The sequence below is a fragment of the Cervus elaphus genome, chromosome 9 (assembly GCF_910594005.1).
Source record: "Cervus elaphus chromosome 9, mCerEla1.1, whole genome shotgun sequence".
NCBI lineage: Eukaryota > Metazoa > Chordata > Mammalia > Artiodactyla > Cervidae > Cervus > Cervus elaphus.
This window is the reverse complement of record NC_057823.1, coordinates 80812830-80831311: the sequence shown is the minus strand read 5'-3', so window position 1 is coordinate 80831311 and position 18482 is coordinate 80812830.

The following is an 18482-nucleotide window of genomic DNA, read 5'->3' as shown; positions in this document are numbered from 1 at the left end:
TGAAATATATTGATGTATTATCTTTCACCTAAAGAGTCTAGTTTATAACTAAATGGACTCTAGAAAAGCCATCATCGTAGTTCTAACATATTTGGTTAATTTATTCCTTAGACTAGCCATTACTTGGATCATCAGCAGTTTTTATTATTTTGAAAGGCAACTAGAATCTTGATTATTTTAAGTGGCTTAAATTTCATTGTAATATGAACTTCCAAAGCTGTTCCCTTTTCTTAAGTAAACTGGGTAGAGAAAATACCAGAAACATATAAAAATAACTATTATAATTATTCATTTGTTTTATGGCTGGTCTGAGACTAAAAAGCAATTTTTAAACTAGGGATTCATTGCTCCAAAATACAGAATGTGACCTGCAACAGTTAGTTACTGATTGGCATTTAAGTGCTATATAGCCATGCTAAAATACCAGTGTTAGAAGGAAAAGAGCTGAAACATCTTTAAAAAAACATTGTCAGCTAGTTAGGGCCAGTTAGATCAGCTATTCAGAACAATGGCACCGATGAAGAAATAGTTATCATTTTGGTGACCATGCCAGCTAGTTTTTAAAAATATATAGAAAAAATTTGGAAGGAATTCTACTAAAATAGTAACTCTATTTTTGGAAGGTGAAATTATGGGTGATTTCTCCCTCTTCTTTTGAGTATTCCATTATTTTCCAAGTTTTTTTTTTTAATAATGAGAACATATTACTTTAATAATCCAAGAGGAAAAATGGAATAGTTCCTTTTAAAAAGAATTGCTGAATTCATAACTGAGTCAACCAATTACTTAATATTCATTATGCAATCTCTGCATGTAATATATTTCATGACTATGAATCATCAGAAAGAAATATACCCAAAATGATTGATGAGCACTTGTATCTGGATACATTCTTAGAGGTGATACATGGTACCGTCATGCCCAGAGCTCAAGTCTGATACTGCTTCAACATCATGACACAGGGTTTCTTGTTGAGGGGGTCAGAATTCTTTGCCAAGTATTTCTAGTTCTTATCTCTTCTGGACATGTGATGGCAGAGTACCTTCTGGTTCCCATGTGGTTGAATAGGGCCGAGTGACTGATTCAGGCTGATGAACTGTGTGAAGTGACATGTGTCTTCCTAGACTGGATATTTTGCTCACCAATGTGTGCTCAAGCAGGTGATGGCAAGACTGAATATAAACATTTTAGGAATCAGTGAACTGAAATGGACTGGAATGGGTGCATTTAACTCAGATGACCATTATATCTAAAACTGTGGGTGAGGAAATGGAGAAGGAAATGGTAACCCACTCCAGTTTCTTGCCTAGAGAATCCTGTGGACAGAGGAGCCTGGTGGGCTGCTGTCCATAGGGTTGCACAGAGTCAGACACCACTGAAGCAGCACATGCATTGGAGAAGGAAATGGCATCCCACTCCACTGTTTTTGCCTGGAGAATCCCAGGAGGAGCCTGGTGGGGTGCCATCTATGGGGTTGCACAGTTGGACATGATGGAAGTGACTTAGCAGCAGCAGCAGTGGGCAATAATCACTTAGAAGAAATGGAGTAGCCATCATAGTCAACAAAAACGTCCAAAGTGCAGTACTTGGATGCAATATCAAAAGTGACACAATGATTTCTGTTCGTTTCCAAGGCAAACCATTCAATATGACAGTAATCCAGGTCTATGCCCCAAACAGTAATGCTGAAGAAGTTGAAGTTGAACAGTTCTATGAAGAACTACAAGACCTTCTAGAACTAACACCCAAAAAAGATATCCTTTTCATTAGTGGGGACTGGAATGCAAAAGTAGGAAGTCAAGAAATAACTGGAGTAACAGGCAAATTTGGTCTTGGAATACAAGCAGAGCACAGGCTAATAGAGTTTTGCCAAGAGAACACACTGGTCATAACACCCTCTTCCAACAACACAAGAGAAGACTCTACGCATGGACATCATCAGATGGTCAATACCAAAATCAGATTGATTATATTCTTTGCAGCCAAAAATGGAGAGGCTCTTTACAGTCCGCAAAACAAGACTGGGAACTGACTGTGGCTCAGATCATGAACTCCTTATTGCCAAATTCAGACTTAAGTTGAAGAACCTAGGGAAAACCACTAGACTATTCAGTGACATAAATCCCTTATGACTGTACAGTGGAAGTGACAAATAGATTCAAGGGTTCAGTGACATAAATCAAATCCCTTATGACTATACAGTGGAAGTGACAAATAGATTCAAGGGATTAGATCTGATTGACAGCCTGAAGAACTGTGGATGGAGGTATGTGATATCCTACAGGAGGCAGGGATCAAGACCATTCCCAAGAAAAAGAAATGCAAAAAGGCAAAATGGTTGTCTGAGGAGGCCTTACAAATAGCTGTGAAAAGAAGAGCAGCAAAAGGCAAAGGAGAAAAGGAAAGATATTCCATTTGAACACAGAGTTCCAAAGAATAGCAAGGAGAGATAAGAAAGCCTTCTTCAGGATAAGGAAGCTGTGGTACATATACACCATGGAATATTACTCAGCCATTAAAAAGAATTCATTTGAATCAGTTCTAATGAGATGGATGAAACTGGAGCCCATTATACAGAGTGAAGTAAGCCAGAAAGATAAAGACCAATACAGAATACTAATGCATATATATGGAATTTTAAAAGATGGTAACGATAACCCTATATACAAAACAGAGACACAGATGTACAGAACAGACTTTTAGACTCTGTGGGAGAAGGCGAGGGTGGGATGTTCAGAGAGAACAACATTGAAACAAGTATACTATCAAGGGTGAAACAGATCACCAGCCCAGGTTGGATGCATGAGACAAGTGCTCAGGGCTGGTGCACTGGAAGACCCCGAGGGATGGGATGGAGAGGGAGGTGGGGGGGGGGGGATCGGGATGGGGAACACATGTAAATCCATGGCTGATTCATGTCAATGTATGGCAGAAACCACTACAATATTGTAAAGTAATTAGCCTCCAACTAATAAAAATAAATGGGGAAGAAAAAAAAAAAAAGCAAGCCTTCCTCAGTGAGCAATGCAAAGAAATAGAGGAAAACAATAGAATGGGAAAGACTAGAGAGGTCTTCAAGAAAATTAGGGATACCAAAGGAAAATTTCATGCAAAGACGGTCACAATAAAGGACAGAAATTGTATGGACCTAACAGAAGCAGAAGAAAAATAAGAAGAGGTGGCAAAAATACACAGAAGAACTGTACAAAAAAGATCTTCACAACCCAGATACTCATGATGGTGTGATCACTCACCTAGAGCCAGACATCCTGGAATATGAAGTCAAGCGGGCCTTAGGAAGCATCACTAAGAACAAAGCCAGTGGAGGTGATGGAATTCCAGTTGAGCTATTTCAAATCCTAAAAGATGATGCTGTGAACGTGCTGCACTCAATATGCCAGCAAATTTGGAAAACTCAGCAGTGGCCACAGGACTGGAAAAGGTCAGTTTTCATTCCAATCCCAAAGAAAGGCAATGCCAAAGAATGCTCAAACTACCACACAATTGCACTCATCTCACACACTAGCAAAGTAATGATCAAAATTTCCAAGCCAGGCTTCTCCAAGCCAGTGAACTCATGTCCATTGAGTTGGTGATGCCATCCAGCCATCTCATCCTCTGTCGTCCTCTTCTCCTCCTGCCTTCAATCTTTCCCAGCATCAGAGTCTTTTCCAGTGATTCAGTTCTTTGCATCAGGTGGCCAAAGTATTGGAGTTTCAGCTTCAGCATCAGTCCTTCCAATGAACATTCAGGACTGACTTCCTTTAGGATGGACTGGTTGGATCTCCTTGCAGTTCAAGGGATTCTCAAGAGTCTTCTCCAACACCACAGTTCAAAAACATCAATTCTTCTGTGCTCTGCTTTCTTTATAGTCCAACTCTCACATCCATACATGACTACTGGAAAAACCATAGCCTTGACTAGATGGACTTTTGTTGGCAAAGTACTGTCTCTGCTTTTTAACATGCTGTCTAGGTTGGTCATTACTTTCCTTTCAAGGAGTAAGCATCTTTTAATTTCATGGCTGCACTCACCATCTGCAGTGATTTTGGAGCCCAAGAAAATAAAGTCTGCCACTGTTTCCACTGTTTCTCCATCTATTTGCCATGAAGTGATGGGACCGGATGCCATGATGTTAGTTTTCTGAATGTTGAGCTTTTAGCCAACTTTTTCACTCTCCTCTTTCACTTTCATCAAGAGGCTCTTTAGTTCTTCTTCACTTTCTCCCATAAGGGTGGTGTCATCTTCATATCTGAGGTTATTGATATTTCTCCCGGCAATCTTGATTCCAGCTTGTGCTTCCTTCAGCCCAGTGTTTCTCATGATGTACTCTGCATATAAGTTAAATAAGCAGGGTAACAATATACAGCCTTGATGTACTCCTTTTCCTATTTGGAACCAGTCTGTTGTTCCATGTCCAGTTCTAACTGTTGCTTCCTGACCTGCATACAGATATCTCAAGAGGCAGGTCAGGTGGTCTGGTATTCCCATCTCTTTTAGAATTTTCCACAGTTTGTTGTGATCCACACAGTCAAAGGCTTTGGCATAGTTAATAAAGCAGAAGTAGATATTTTTCTGGAACTCTCTTGCTTTTTCAATGATCCAGCGGATGTGGGCAATTTGACCTCTGGTTCCCCTGCCTTTTCTAAAACCATCTTGAACATCTGGAAGTTCACGGTTCATGTATTGTTGAAGCCTGGCTTGGAGAATTTTCAGCATTACTTTACTAGCATGTGAGATGAGTGCAAATATGCGGTAGATTGAACAATCTTTGGCATTGCCTTTCTTTGGGATTGAAATGAAAACTGACCTTTTCCAGGGACTCTGGGTGTGGGTATGGTATAAGTCCTCTTGGAGGAGGTCGCCATTAGCCCCACTATAGAGCTGCCAGAACTTACATAGGACTGGGAAATAGACTCTTGAAGGGCACAACAGAACCTTGGGCACCAGGACTCAGGAGAAGGGAATAGTGACCCCACAGCAGACTTGCCTCTGGGTGTCTCGGAGTCTCCAGTGAAGGCGTGGGTCGGTGGTGGTCTGCTACAGGGTTGGGGGCATGGACTGTGGCAGTACATGCCTGGGATCTTTTGAGGGAGATGAAAGTGAAAGAGGAGAGTGAAAAAGTGGCTTAAAGCTCAACATTCAGAAAACTAAGATCATGGCTTCTGGTCCCATCACCTCATGGGAAATAAATGGAAGACAGTGGAAACAGTGTCAGATTTTATTTTTTTGGGCTCCAAAATCACTGCAGATGGTGAGTGCAGCCATGAAATTAAAAGATGCTTACTCTTTGGAGGAAAGTTATAACCAATCTAGATAGAATATTAAAAAGCAGAGAAATTACTTTGCCAACAAAAGTCCATCTGGTTAAGGCTATGGTTTTTCCAGTGGTCATGCATGGATGTGAGAGTTGGACTGTGAAGACAGCTGAGCACCGAAAAATTGATGCTTTTGAACTGTGGTGTTGGAGAAGACTCTTGAGAGTCCCATGGACTGCAAGGAGATCCAACCAGTCCATCCTGAAGGAGATAAGTCCTGAATGTTCATTGGAAGGACTGATGCTGAAGCTGAAACTCCAATACTTTGGCCAGCTCACACCAAGAGTTGATTCATTGGAAAAGACCCTGATGCTGGGAGGGATTGGGGGCAGGAGGAGAAGGGGACGACAGAGGATGAGATGGCTGGATGGTATCACCGACTCAATGGGCATGAGTTTGAGTAGACTCCCTGTGATGGACAGGGAGGCTTGGTGTGCTGGGGTTCATGGGGTCGCAAAGAGTCAGACACGACTGAGCAATTGAACTGAACTGAACTGAACCATTATCTTCATTACCTCCACTGTAGTTTGGCCCCAGGTAAACAGCAGGGAGGGAACATACCTCCACCCATCAACAGAAAATTGGATTAAATATTTACTGAACATGGCCCAGTCCATCAGAACAAGACCCAGTATCCCTCTCAGTCAGTCTATCCCATCAGGAAGCTTTCATAAGCCTCTTATACTTCTCCATCAGAGGGCAGACAGACTGAAAACCACCATCACAGAAAACTAACCAATCTAATAACATGGACCACAGCCTTGTCTAACTCAATGAAACTATGAGCCATGCTGTGTACGGCCACCTAAAATGGACGGGTCACGGTGGAGAGTTCTGACAAAATGTGGTCCACTGGAGAAGGGAATAGCAAACTACTTCAGTATTCCTGCTTTGAGAATCCCATGAACCGTATGAAAAGGCAAGAAGATAGGACAGTGAAAGATGAACTCCCCAGGTCGGTAGGTGCCCAATATGCTACTGGAGATCAGTGGAGAAGTAACTCCAGAATGAATGAAGGGATGGAGCCAAAGCAAAAACAACATGTTTTTGTGATGTGACTGGTGATGGAAGCAAGGTCCAATGCTGTAAAGAGCAATATTACATAGGAACCTGGAATGTTAGGTCCGTGAGTCAAGGCAAATTGGAAGTGATCAAAGAGGAGATGGCAAGAGTGAATGTTGACATTTTAGCAATCAATTAACTAAAATGGACTGGAATGGGTGAATTTAACTCAGACGACCATTCTATCTACTATTGTGGGCAAGAATCCCTTAGAAAAAATGGAGTAGCCATCATAGTCAACAGAGTCAGAAATGTAGTACTTGGATGCAATCTCAAAAACGACACAATGATCTCTCTTCGTCTCCAAGGCAAACCATTCAGTATCACAGTAATCCAAGTCTATGCCCCAACCAGTGATGCTGAAGAAGCTGAAGTTGAACAGTTCTGTTAAGACTTACAAGACCTTCTAGAACTAACACCTAAAAAGTATATCCTCTTAATTATAGGAGACTGGAATGCAAAAGTAGGAAGTCAAGAAACATCTGGAGTAACAGGCAAATTTGACCTTGGAGTACAGAATGAAGCAGGGCAAAGGCTAATAGAGTTCTGCCAAAAGAATGCACTGGTCGTAGCAAACACCCTCCTCCAACTACACAAGAGAAGACTCTACACATGGACATCACCAGATGGTCAACACTGAAATCAGATTGATTATATTCTTTGCAGCCACAGATGGAGAAGCTCTATACAGTCAGCAAAAACAAGACTGGGAGCTAACTGTGGCTCAGATCATGAAGTCCTTATTGCTGAATTCAGACTTAAATTCAAGAAAGTAGGGAAAACCACTAGACCATTCAGATATGACCTCAATCAAATACCTAATGATTATACAGTGGAAGTGAGAAATAGATTTAAGGGACTAGATGTATTAGACAGAGTGCTTATGAGCTATGGAAGGAAGTTCGTGACATTGTACAGGAGACAGGGAGCAAGATCATCTCCAAGAAAAAGAAATGAAAAAAAGCAAAATGGCTGTCTGCAGAGGCCTTACAAATAGCTCTGAAAAGAAGAGAAGCCAAAAGCAAAGGAGAAAAGGAAAGACATACCCGTTTGAATGCAGAGTTCCAAAAAATAGCAAGGAGAGATAAGAAAGCCTTCCTCAGTGAGCAATGCAAAGAAATAGAGGAAAACAATAGAATGGGAAAGACTAGAGATCTCTTCAAGAAAATTAGAGATACCAAGGGAAAATGTCATGCAAAGATGGGCTCAATAAAGGACAGAAATGGTATGGACCTAACAGAAGCAGAAGATATTAAGAAGAGGTGGCAAGAATACACAGAAGAACTGTACAAAAAATATCTTCATGACCCAGATAATCACGATGGTATGATCACTCACCTAGAGGCAGACATCCTGGAATGCAAAGTCAAGTGGGCCTTAGGAAGCATCACTATGAACAAAGCTAGTGGAGATGATGGAATTCCAGTTGAGCTGTTTCAAATCCTAAAAGATGATGCTGTGAAAGTGCTGCACTCAATACGCCAGTAAATTTGGAAAACTGGATAATATCAGACCACATCTCCTCATGTGACATTTTCTTCCTATTATGGTCATTTCCCATTTCCTTCTCATTTTCTTTTTTATTTATCCTCTCTCCTTTCCCCGTTGGTAACTATAAATTTGTTTTCCATGTCTGTGAGTCAATTTCTGTTTTGTTTTGTAAATAAGTTCATTTGTATCATTTTTTTAGAGTCCACATATAAATGATATCATATGATATTTGACTTTGAAGGACTCAGTATGAAAATCTCTGGGTCCATCCATGTTGCTGCAAATGGCAGTATTTCATTCTTTTTAATGGCTGAGCCATATCCTATTGTATATATATACTACATCCTCTTTATCCATTCATCTGTTGACAGTCATTTAGGTTGCTTCCATATCTTCACTATTATAAATAGTACTTGTATAAACATCAGGATGTATGTATCTTTTTGAATTGGTGTTTTTGTCTTTTCCAGATATATGCCCAGGAATGAGATTGCTGGTTCATATAGTAGCTCTATTTTGAGAGTCTTAAGGAAGCTCCATACTGTTCTCTATAGTGGCTTCACCAATTTACATTCCAGTCAACAGGATAGGAGGGCTCCGTTTTCTCCACATCCTCTCCTGCATTTGTTATTTGTAGGCTTTTAATGATGGTCATTCTGACTGATATGAAGTAGTACCTCATTGTAGTTTTGATTCGCATTTCTCTAATAGTGATGTTGAGCATCTTTTCATGTGCCTGTTGGTCATCTGTATGACTTCTTTGGAGAAATGTCTATTTAGGTCTTCTGCCTATGTTTTAATTGGATTGTTTGTTTTTTGGATATTGAGATATACAAACTTTGTATATTTGAGAAATTAATCCCTGGTCAGTCGCATTGGTTGCAAATATTTTCTCCCATTCCACAGGTTGTCTTTTTGTTTTTTATAGTTTCCTTTTTGGTACAAAAGCTTTGAAGTTTAACTAGGTCCCATTTGTTTATCTTTGCTTTTATTTCCATTACTTTAAGAGATGGATGCAAAAAATTTGCTGCAATTTGTGTCAAAGATTGTTCTGCCTATGTTTTCCTCTAGGAGTTTTATAGTATCTGGTCTTACATTTAGATCTTTAATCGACTTTGAGTTTATTTTTATATATTGTTTTTAATTTTTAAAATTTACTTATTTAAAAATTGTAATTTTTTTTCTTAGAAAAAATTGTTACACTCCATTTATAGTTATTTCAAAATACTGGCTTGATTCCTTGTGTTATTCAATACATCCTGTAGCCTATCTTACATCTAATAGTTTGTGCCTTTCACTCTCCCATACCTAAGTTCTCCCCTAATAGTAACTACTAGGTTGTTCTCTCTATATATGAGTCTGCTTCTTTTTTGTAGTATTCACTAGTTTGTGTATATTTTAAGCTCCACATATAGATGAATTCATACAGTATTTGTCTTTCTCTATCTGACTTATTTCACTTTAGCATAATGCTCTCCAGGTCCATGCATGTTGCTGCAAATGGGAAACTTATATTCTTAATTTCCTTCTTAATATCAAGGACTCCTGACCAGTATCTGTGGTCTTAAATTAACACTATTATTTTTCCTAAATAGAATTTTCTCCAGTGACTTTTAATCCGCTTTCATTTCAGGGATGGATTGTCAATTTTATTAGTCTGCACTTTTCTTGCTGACCTTGTATATATTAATTAGATTTAGATTTGACTAAGTGGGCTTCCCTGGTAGCTCAGCTGGTGAAGAATCCACCTGTAATGCAGGAGATGATTCCTGGGTGGGGAAGACCCCCTGGAGAAGGGATAGGCTACCCACTCCAGTATTCTTGGGCTTCCCTGGTGTCTCAGATGGTAAAGAATCCACCCGGAGCAGACCTGGATTTGATCCCTGGGTTGGGAAGATCCCCTGGAGGAGGGCATGGCAATCCACTCCAGTATTCTTGCCTGGAGAATTCCATGGGCAGAGGAGCCTGGCGGGCTACAGTCCAGGTGGTTGCAAAGAGTTGGACACAACTGAGCAACTAAGCCCAGCACACAGCAAGGATATTAGTAACCTGCAAAATGTGAGGCTTAAATTAGATGCTTATTTTCCTTTTGCATTAACAAAATTTGCATTAATGTTACATTTTGTAACATTAACAGACACAGATTTCTAGGGCTGCCGTAGAACTCTGTTTTATGAAGTCAACACAGACTTTGGATCCTTCTAGCTTTTTACTCTGTCAACTGTAGCCTCTATTCCCAAGGTCACCTCATGGTCCAAGATGGCTCTTCAGCTCCAACTATCGTGTCCATATTTCAACCAGCAAGGAAGAAGAAAGTGACATAGTGGGTCAAATGACTCGTGTAAGCTGTTCCTTAAGGAAGGTTCTCTGAAGTTGCTACAGGATGTTGTTGTTGTTTAGTCACTAAGTCGTGTCCTACTCTTTTGTAGCCCCATGGACTGTAGCCTGCCAGGCTCCTCTGTCCATGGGATTTCCCAGGCAAGAATACTGGAGTGGGTTGCTATTTCCTTCTCCAGGGGATCTTCTCGACTCAGGGATCGAACTCACGTCTTCTGGTTAGCAGGGGGATTCTTTACCACTGAGCCACCTGGGAAGCCCTGCTACAGGATACTCTCGCTTATTTGCATTGTTTAGGACTTATTTCCCTGGTCATATATAATTACAAGGGAGACTGAGGAATTGTCTTTAGTTTGGGAGGCCCTGTGCCTGGCTGAAAATTCTAACCTGCCTGGGAAAATGGATATTTGGAGGAAATAGCAATTTCTGCCACATTCTAATTGAATCATGGTGCCACTGGGAGCTGCCTTCTTGCAGGAACACAGATTCATCAAATAATATTGATCTGAACAGTCTCTGCATGATAACTGCAACTCCAGAATAAAGGCTGACTTCTCAACCACACTGGGACACACAATTAATGATTACATTGTCAATGCAAAGTCAAAAAACTAAAACTGTCCCTCCACCTCTCAATGTATTTCTTCCCCTCATCACATTTTTAGGAGAGTTTGCTCTTACTGACTCACTTCCTCACTTCTTGTTTTTATCTTCAACCTTTTCTAAAATGGATTGTCCCTGACTACTTCACTGTTCTTGCAAACACTAACAGTGACCCATGAAGCCAAATTAATCAGGTGCTTTCTGTCATCTTCCTTGGTTTCTCAGCATCTGGCAAAGCTGACACTTCCTCTTTCTTGAAATGCTGTCTTCCTTTGGATTCCATGACACAACATTGTTCCAGAAGCTTTGTGTAAATCTGCTTTGTGTACTTCTCCTCTATCAGAACACAAAATGGTGGATCTCCTAAGAGCTCAGTTCTAAGTCCTTCTCTCCTCCACAACTATACATAGATAAACTCATCTATTGCAGGCTTTAATTATCACATGTGCTGAAGATCCCCAAAACTCTATCTGTAATTTGATCTTTATTTTGTTTTGCAGTCTTTTACTTTTCTTTCAGTGTCAGAGTAAACAAGTAACTTGTATTTGACTAGCCAAAGCTGGTTATTATCCATCTGAATGCACAGAAATTTTAAAACACATATGAGCTTGTCAGCAAACCATAAACCGTATGCCATATTAAGACAAAAAAATACTATTATAGCTTATAATCACAGTATTTAGGCTTTCATTTCTTAAACTGTCAACCAATATGGCTCCTTTGTGGTTGAGAAGGTTCATATGACTGGTTCTAGCCCACTAGTGAGTGAGTTGTGGTTGGAACTACCACGTCATGGCTAGAACACATAATCACCGGCCTGAGACCTTCTGGAGCCATCTTTTCTTTCTTGACAGCCAACAGTATTCAAGATGGTGGCTGGTCTCTTAGCCTAGATCCTTAAGGGACTAAAATTAACTTGGTCACCTCTCTAAACCTCTCCCTCAACCCCCCACGAAGTAATGAAGGTAGTGTAGTATGAGGAAGAAAACAAACTGGTCATTTAGGCACAGACTTTGGGCATTTGTTACCATGACATAAGCCATCTGAGATACCCATCCCAACTGATATAAATGTTTGGACCAGCAGTAAATGCTATTGAACAGAAACCTAAACAAACTTGAGGCGCTGGATTAGGGACTGGCAGCAGGTGGCAAAGAAACTGCTATCAAAGGATGGAAGGATGGTGATTGATCTTGTGAAGAAGTGAAACTTTGGTCACCTGACAACTTGGAAGGTAGGTAACATACCATTGAATGTGTGACCTTAGGAGAAGTTGGAAAAGAGTGTTAGTAGCATATACTGGCAGCTGTTTCCATTTGATAATTTACTATGAGAAACAGGTTCAGGAAAGAATTGGCCAGTTTGCCAACAGAAATGCAGACAGGGACAGAACTTTAAGAGAGGAAGTGATTATAGACCATGAAATCAGTAAAGAGGGAAGTGAAGACTTGAGCAAGGGAGTTGAAAGGATGGTGAAAAGATGGTGGGTGAGAGAGTTTGAAGTCCTCAAGGGGCTGAATGATTGTTGAACTTGAGGTTCCTGAAGGCAGTGAGGTGGACAAACAAGTGGGGAGGAAAAGTGGGGGAAGATTAAAATCACATGAAAAGTAAGAAAGTCAAATATGCTCCATAAAAACAACATCAGCTCTTCTGTGTTCTGCCATGCTCAAGAGCCACTGCGCACAGCAAGAATTCCTGTGTGATGTTCTTAGGCACCCAAGTTCTCCAGGCAGAGGCTCAGCTGGAGGCAGTGGGCCTGGAGCCACAGCTGATGATGTGGGACTTGCTGGCCCCCAGGGAGTGGAAATAGAAGGAAAATGGAAAGGTAAGTTTGGGGGGAAAAAAAAACCCAATTGCTTTCGCTCAAGAAACAGGAAAGACTGGGAAAACTATTCAGAGTTTGGATGAGGATATAGGCATTGCAGAATCAGCTTCTGGTTAAGGGTCGATTTGTGATTGATTTTTCAGGCCTGACCCCAGGCAATTAAGAAGGCTTTATCCAGAATACCTGGTAGGATGAGCGAGGAAGCTGCCCTCCCCTCACCAGACCTGGGGCACAGCCTGCGAACTTCTGTTTCTGAAGGGGGTTGCAGTCAAGGACTTAGGGCCATTCCTATCCGTCACTTTCATTCCAAAATGGTTTTTTGTTTTTTGTTAAATGTGAGTGGCATGTGGGATCTTATAGTTCCCCGAACAGGGGTTGAACCCTTGTCCCCTGCACTGGAAGTGCTGATCTTAACCACTGGACCACCAGGTAAGTCCCTTATAGGTTTCCATCTGAGGACCTCTGCTTCCTTATGAGCGAAGGGGAGAATCTTGAAAACTTTTCTGCTCCCAGACTTTCCCCCTCGTCCCCTCACCAGCGGTGTCAGGATCCTTAAAATACTGGAGCCTTTGGTTCCAGGACGCCTTCAGCAGTAAGACATCCCCATGTAGCTCTGATGCCACTGACTCTCAGCTGGGGTGCCTTTCCATGGGGGAATGTGGAACAGGGGAGCTGGCACTTTCTCGAATTTTAGCTGCTTGCTTATTCCATCACACTGCGTGTGAAGTCACTTCAGTTGTTTCTGACTCTTTACAACCCTGTGGACCGTGACCCTCTAGGTAAGAATACTGGAGTGGGTTGCCATGTCCTTCTCCAGGGGATCTTCCCAAATCCGTATCTCTTACATCTCCAGCATTGGCAGGCAGGTTCTTTACCACAAGTGCCCATTCGATCACAGAAGTGATTAAAGACCCAAAGTCTCTCATTTTTGACTCCTTGCCTTTTGAACTCCTCCCACACCTGGCAGCTCAGCTGAGCTCCTTACAAACAAGATTAGCAGGCAGTCCTCAATCAGGGACTAAAGAGGCAGGAACGCCAGTAACTTCATTCACAGACTCCAACCCTTCTCCTCCTGGGAACCTCAAGGGGTCTCCTGGGCTATCATGGAGACCCCGCAGAAAAGCTCAGCTGTCATCTTCCAGTGATTCAATGTGCTGTCCTAATTCTGCCTTTCCCAATTGACAGCAAGAACGGTATGGGATAAAATAGTCGTGTCAGCCCTGGACGCACATTAGAATCAGCTGGGGACTTACCGAAAACATGCCAGGCCTTCTTTCGCCTAGAGTGTCAGGTTTTAATTTCACTGACTTAGAGAAAGAATACAGTTCCTCACAACTGTATTCTCCAGCACTCCTATTCCCAGATCTCCTATTGTATTCCTATATGTATTCCCAGATCTCCTCTTCTCCAGCTCTGTCGAACCTTGGGTGATTCCTGTCGCTTTCCTGACCCTCAGCTTCCTCCTCTGTGATGTGGGATTGATAACCCTTGACTCCTGGGGGGTGCTGTGAGGATGAAGTGAAGCAAAGTGTCTAGAGGTACCTGGAACATACCACGGGCACAGTAAATGTTATCTCCATCAGAACGTGAATCAAGAGGAATTTCCTGTGAGCCCAAGAGCGAGGAAAGACTACTAGGAAGAAAGAGTTAGACTTGCCTCCTTAAGGAGGAACACAGATTCAATTAGGTGGAGGGGCCACTCTCAGATCTGAGCAATCAGGGCCCCAGTCCAGGGCCCCACATATTGAGGGCTGCACTCTGACCTTCCCCTGTCTGCACCTTGGCCAACAGGGCAAGGAGTCCATAGTGGCCGAGTGCCGTGCCCCCAGGAGCCCACGCCCCCACCTTCTAGATCATGCATTGGGGCCAAGTCTTCCCCAGGCCAGTCCTCCTGAGGGTACCATCCTCCCAGTTTGCAAGTCCAGCCCAAGGGGCTTAAAGGAGGCTGTTTGAGGGGCAGGATCAAATCTTGGATTTGAGGGCTGGGAGTCTATTTACAGACATACGTGTGCATTCCTTCAGGGTGTGGGGGCAGAACCAGGGGTGGGAAGAAAAGGGGGCAGGTCACTGTTCAGGGGCTCTTACACGCTCTGTCACTCCAGCAACACAGACGTTTCAAATGGTGCTGACACCAGTATTCATTTTACAGCCAAGATTAATCTGAACATTTCCGTTTCAGTATTTTCTGGTACGTTTGTTCTTGTGATTAATTTAAAAACAACACTTTGCAATCAAATAAGTGCTTTATCTCTATGCCTGAGATATCGTAAGTGGTTGATAAATACAAGTGTAGTAGAATTCAAATGTATTCACTGCAGCTCAGATGGGGTTAAAGCATCTTGCTTGGTCGAGGGTTTGCAGCTGTGAGGGAAACTGCCACTTGAAAAGAAATTGGTTTCTTCTGGCTTAAAACAGTCCCAAAGGTTTTCTTCTCCCTCCTCATTCTTCCTCCCCTCGTCCCCAGGGGCATCAGGGTGGAGGAAGCTGACGGACATCATAGTGAGGGTGTGTGGAAGGCTGAGGTCTAGGGGTTCTTCCCACTGGTTTCTGCTGACACTGTTTGCGTCGGTGCATCTCACCTGGCCTTCGAGCATCGGCCTCCAGCCTCACTGCCTCTGCTGGGCTGGGCTCAGCCATGGCTCTTGTCACTCCTGATTCTCTGAAACTAGCAGCAGGTTCTACCCAGCTTCCAGCTTGAAGCAATCCCTCTTAGAAGCTCAGCTCATTTCCCTCCCCACCACTGCCACCCCGCCTGCCCACCAGCACAGGCTTTATGTTACACTGATGACAGGAGGAGAGATGGGTGGAAGGGATGATGTGCCGAGCTCTGTGCAGGTACTTCAGCTGTGCACTGCTTTCCACAATCATTTCCCGGAAGCCAGTAAGACAGGCATTTTGACAGGAAGTTCCCATCCAGTCCCTAGCGTTATGGGCCGAATTGTGTTTCCCCAAATTAAAACGTTGAAGCCCTAACCCTCAAATGTGGCTGTATTTGGAGATGGGGACTTTATGGAGGTAACTAGGGTTCCAGGAGGTCATAGGGTGGAGCTGTAATTTGACAGGGCTGGAGTGCTCCTACAAAGAGGAAGAGACCAGAGATCCCACCCTCCTCTCCTATCTCTCTCCTCTCCCTTGCGCACTCACAGAAGAGACCATGTGAGGACCCAGGGAGAAGGCAGCCCTTGACAAGCCAAGGAGAGATGCTTCACCAGACACCAACCCTGCTGGCACCTTGACCCTGGGCTTCCAGCCTCCAGAACTGGGAGAAGGTGCATGTCTATTGAAGCCACGCAGACCATGGTATTTTTTTATACAGCCTCAACAGTCTAAGACTCCTAAGCACCCCAAATTTAATGTCTTCTGGGGACCCAAGCAAATCAGGTGCTACCTGTGTCCTGAACCTCGCTGGCCACGGGAGTTACAGTCCCATACTTCCTTCCTGCCATTATCCTCCAAAACCAGGTTTCAGCTTCCCTCCCTACATTCCCTTAGTCCTTGTTCCCATATTTCTCCTGGGATTTACCGTCTCATCCCATTTGCCCAAAGACCAATCTGCGGCTCAGAGACATTCTTTATGAGGATTTTTTTTTAAATGCCATTTCTCCACTGATGGTCACATGTCAAGCAGCTTCACACATGAACTATAAATTGTTTGTGTGTATGTGGGAATGCTCACACCAAGGAAGGAGGCCAAGGTTTCCCTGCCCTGTCCTCAATCTGGAAGGACAGAAATGCTCTACGGAGGCTCTAAAAGCTCCTTATCGAGGCTGAGCTGACTCTGAGGAAGGACTGGACCCCTTAAGATTCTGGAAGCAATCATCCTGTTTTCTGGGAGTCCATTCTCAGCCTGAGGGTTTTCTCTCTCTCTCTCTCTTTTTTTTTTTGGCCACTCTACCCAGCATGTGGGGTTCCCTGACTAAGGATTGAACTTGTGCCCCCTGTAGCAGAAGCATAGAGTCTTAACCCACTGGACCAGCAAGGAAGTCCTCTTTTTTTCTTTCCCTGTTTTTTTTTCAGCCTCCAGGTTTCATCTCAGCCATGAATCTGTTAGCTTAGGATTGTAGAAAGGGCTTTTCAAAGTAGAGGAAGCAGCACAGACCTCAGTGGAAAGGCCAGTGATTTTGGAGTCAGACTCCTGTGGGTCTGGTTTCTGGCTGTGAGTCTTACTGGAGGACCTTAAGCAAGTCATGTCATCTCTCCAAACTGCAGTTTCCTCATCTGTTAAACAGAAATGATCCTGGCTTTGCAAGGTTTTAATGAAGAGTTCACATTGTTTATGGAAATGCCTGGTTTGGGGTTCTGCAGACATTTACTGTATTCACCCTCTTCTTCCTGAGTCAGTCTGGCCAACAAATCTGAACGGTAGCTCTCCCCCTGCATTGTAGCATGTGTGTGTGTGTGTGTGTGTGTGTGTGTGTGTGAGATAGGGAAGTGGAGGGGAGGAGCAGAAGGGGTGGCTGCCATTTAAAAATCTGATTTATTTTTTTCTTGTGTGAAGGAAGTGTGTCCTCAGAAAACGCAGACTACCCATAGTCTCTGTGTGAACACACCTTTAGGAAGGTGGACCCGCTTTCTAAATGATGCTTTAGGGACCAGTCATTCCTGGATGAAATGTCCAGGACCTTGGCAATCGGCAGTGGGGAGTTCTTGAATGGATGAGTGAATGAATAAATAAAAGGCCTTTTAAAAGCATGATTTGGAACATTCACAGCTCTCCTGGGATTGTTCACTCTCCTGCTCCCTTTGGACTGATGTGGAGAGCCAGAATTGATGTACTGAACTTCAGGTCTGCAGGAAATGCCTCTCAGAGACAGGTACTTTCTGAGAGTCATTTTCCTGGTTATTTCTCAGACCCTTGGTGATGCCACTTTGAATGTGTTATGCCTTGCATTGGGAATACTTTGTTAGGTGGACTCACAGCCTACCTCCATACCCTGTATTACTATTTTGAAATCTAAGAAAAAGGGGAATTCCCTGGTGGTTCAGTGGTTAGGACTCCACACTCTCACTGCCAAGGGCCCAGGTTCAATCCCTAGCCTCAGAACTAAGATTCCCACAAGCCACATGGCATGGCCAAAAAAAAGTAAAGAGTATCATCAGGAGGGAGAGAAAGAACAAAGAAATCAAGAGTCCTGATCTGTGTCTTTGTGTCAGGACTTGTGCGGTCTCTTTAGCATGGGCCCTGTGGGGGCAAGGTAAGATCCTACTGGTGTACAAGAAATAGCAATGGATAAAGAGCTCCAAAGACTGGCAATTGAGTTCCATCTGGCTGTGCAAACTTGAGCAACCAGTTTACCTTCAGAAGCTCTGTTGCCTCTTGTGTAAAAAGGTAATGGTAACAAAGCCATCTTGGGGCTGGCATTCTCACTACATGCTGTGTGCTCAGTCACTCAGTTATGGCCAACTCCTTGCCACCCCATGGACTGTAGTCTGCTATGCTCCTCTGTCTATGAAATCTTCCAGGCAAGAATACTGATGTGGGTTGCCATTCCCTTCTCCAGGGGATCCTCCCGACCCAGGGATTGAACCCAGGTCTCCTGCATTGGCAGGCAGATTCTTTACCACTGAGCCACCTAAGAAGCCCCATTACACATAACAGCAAATGCAAAAGGTCTTATTTGAAGAGGAAAGTTGTTGTTGTTGTTTAGTTGCTTAGTCATATCCGACTCTTTTGTACTCCTATGGACTGTAGCCTACCAGGCTCCTCTGTCCATGGGATTTCCCAAGCAAGAATACTGAACTGGACGGCCATTTCCTTCTCCAGGGGATATTCCAGAATCAGGGACTGAACCCACATCTCCTGCATTGGCAGGCGGATTCTTTAACAGTGAGCCACCAGGGAAGCC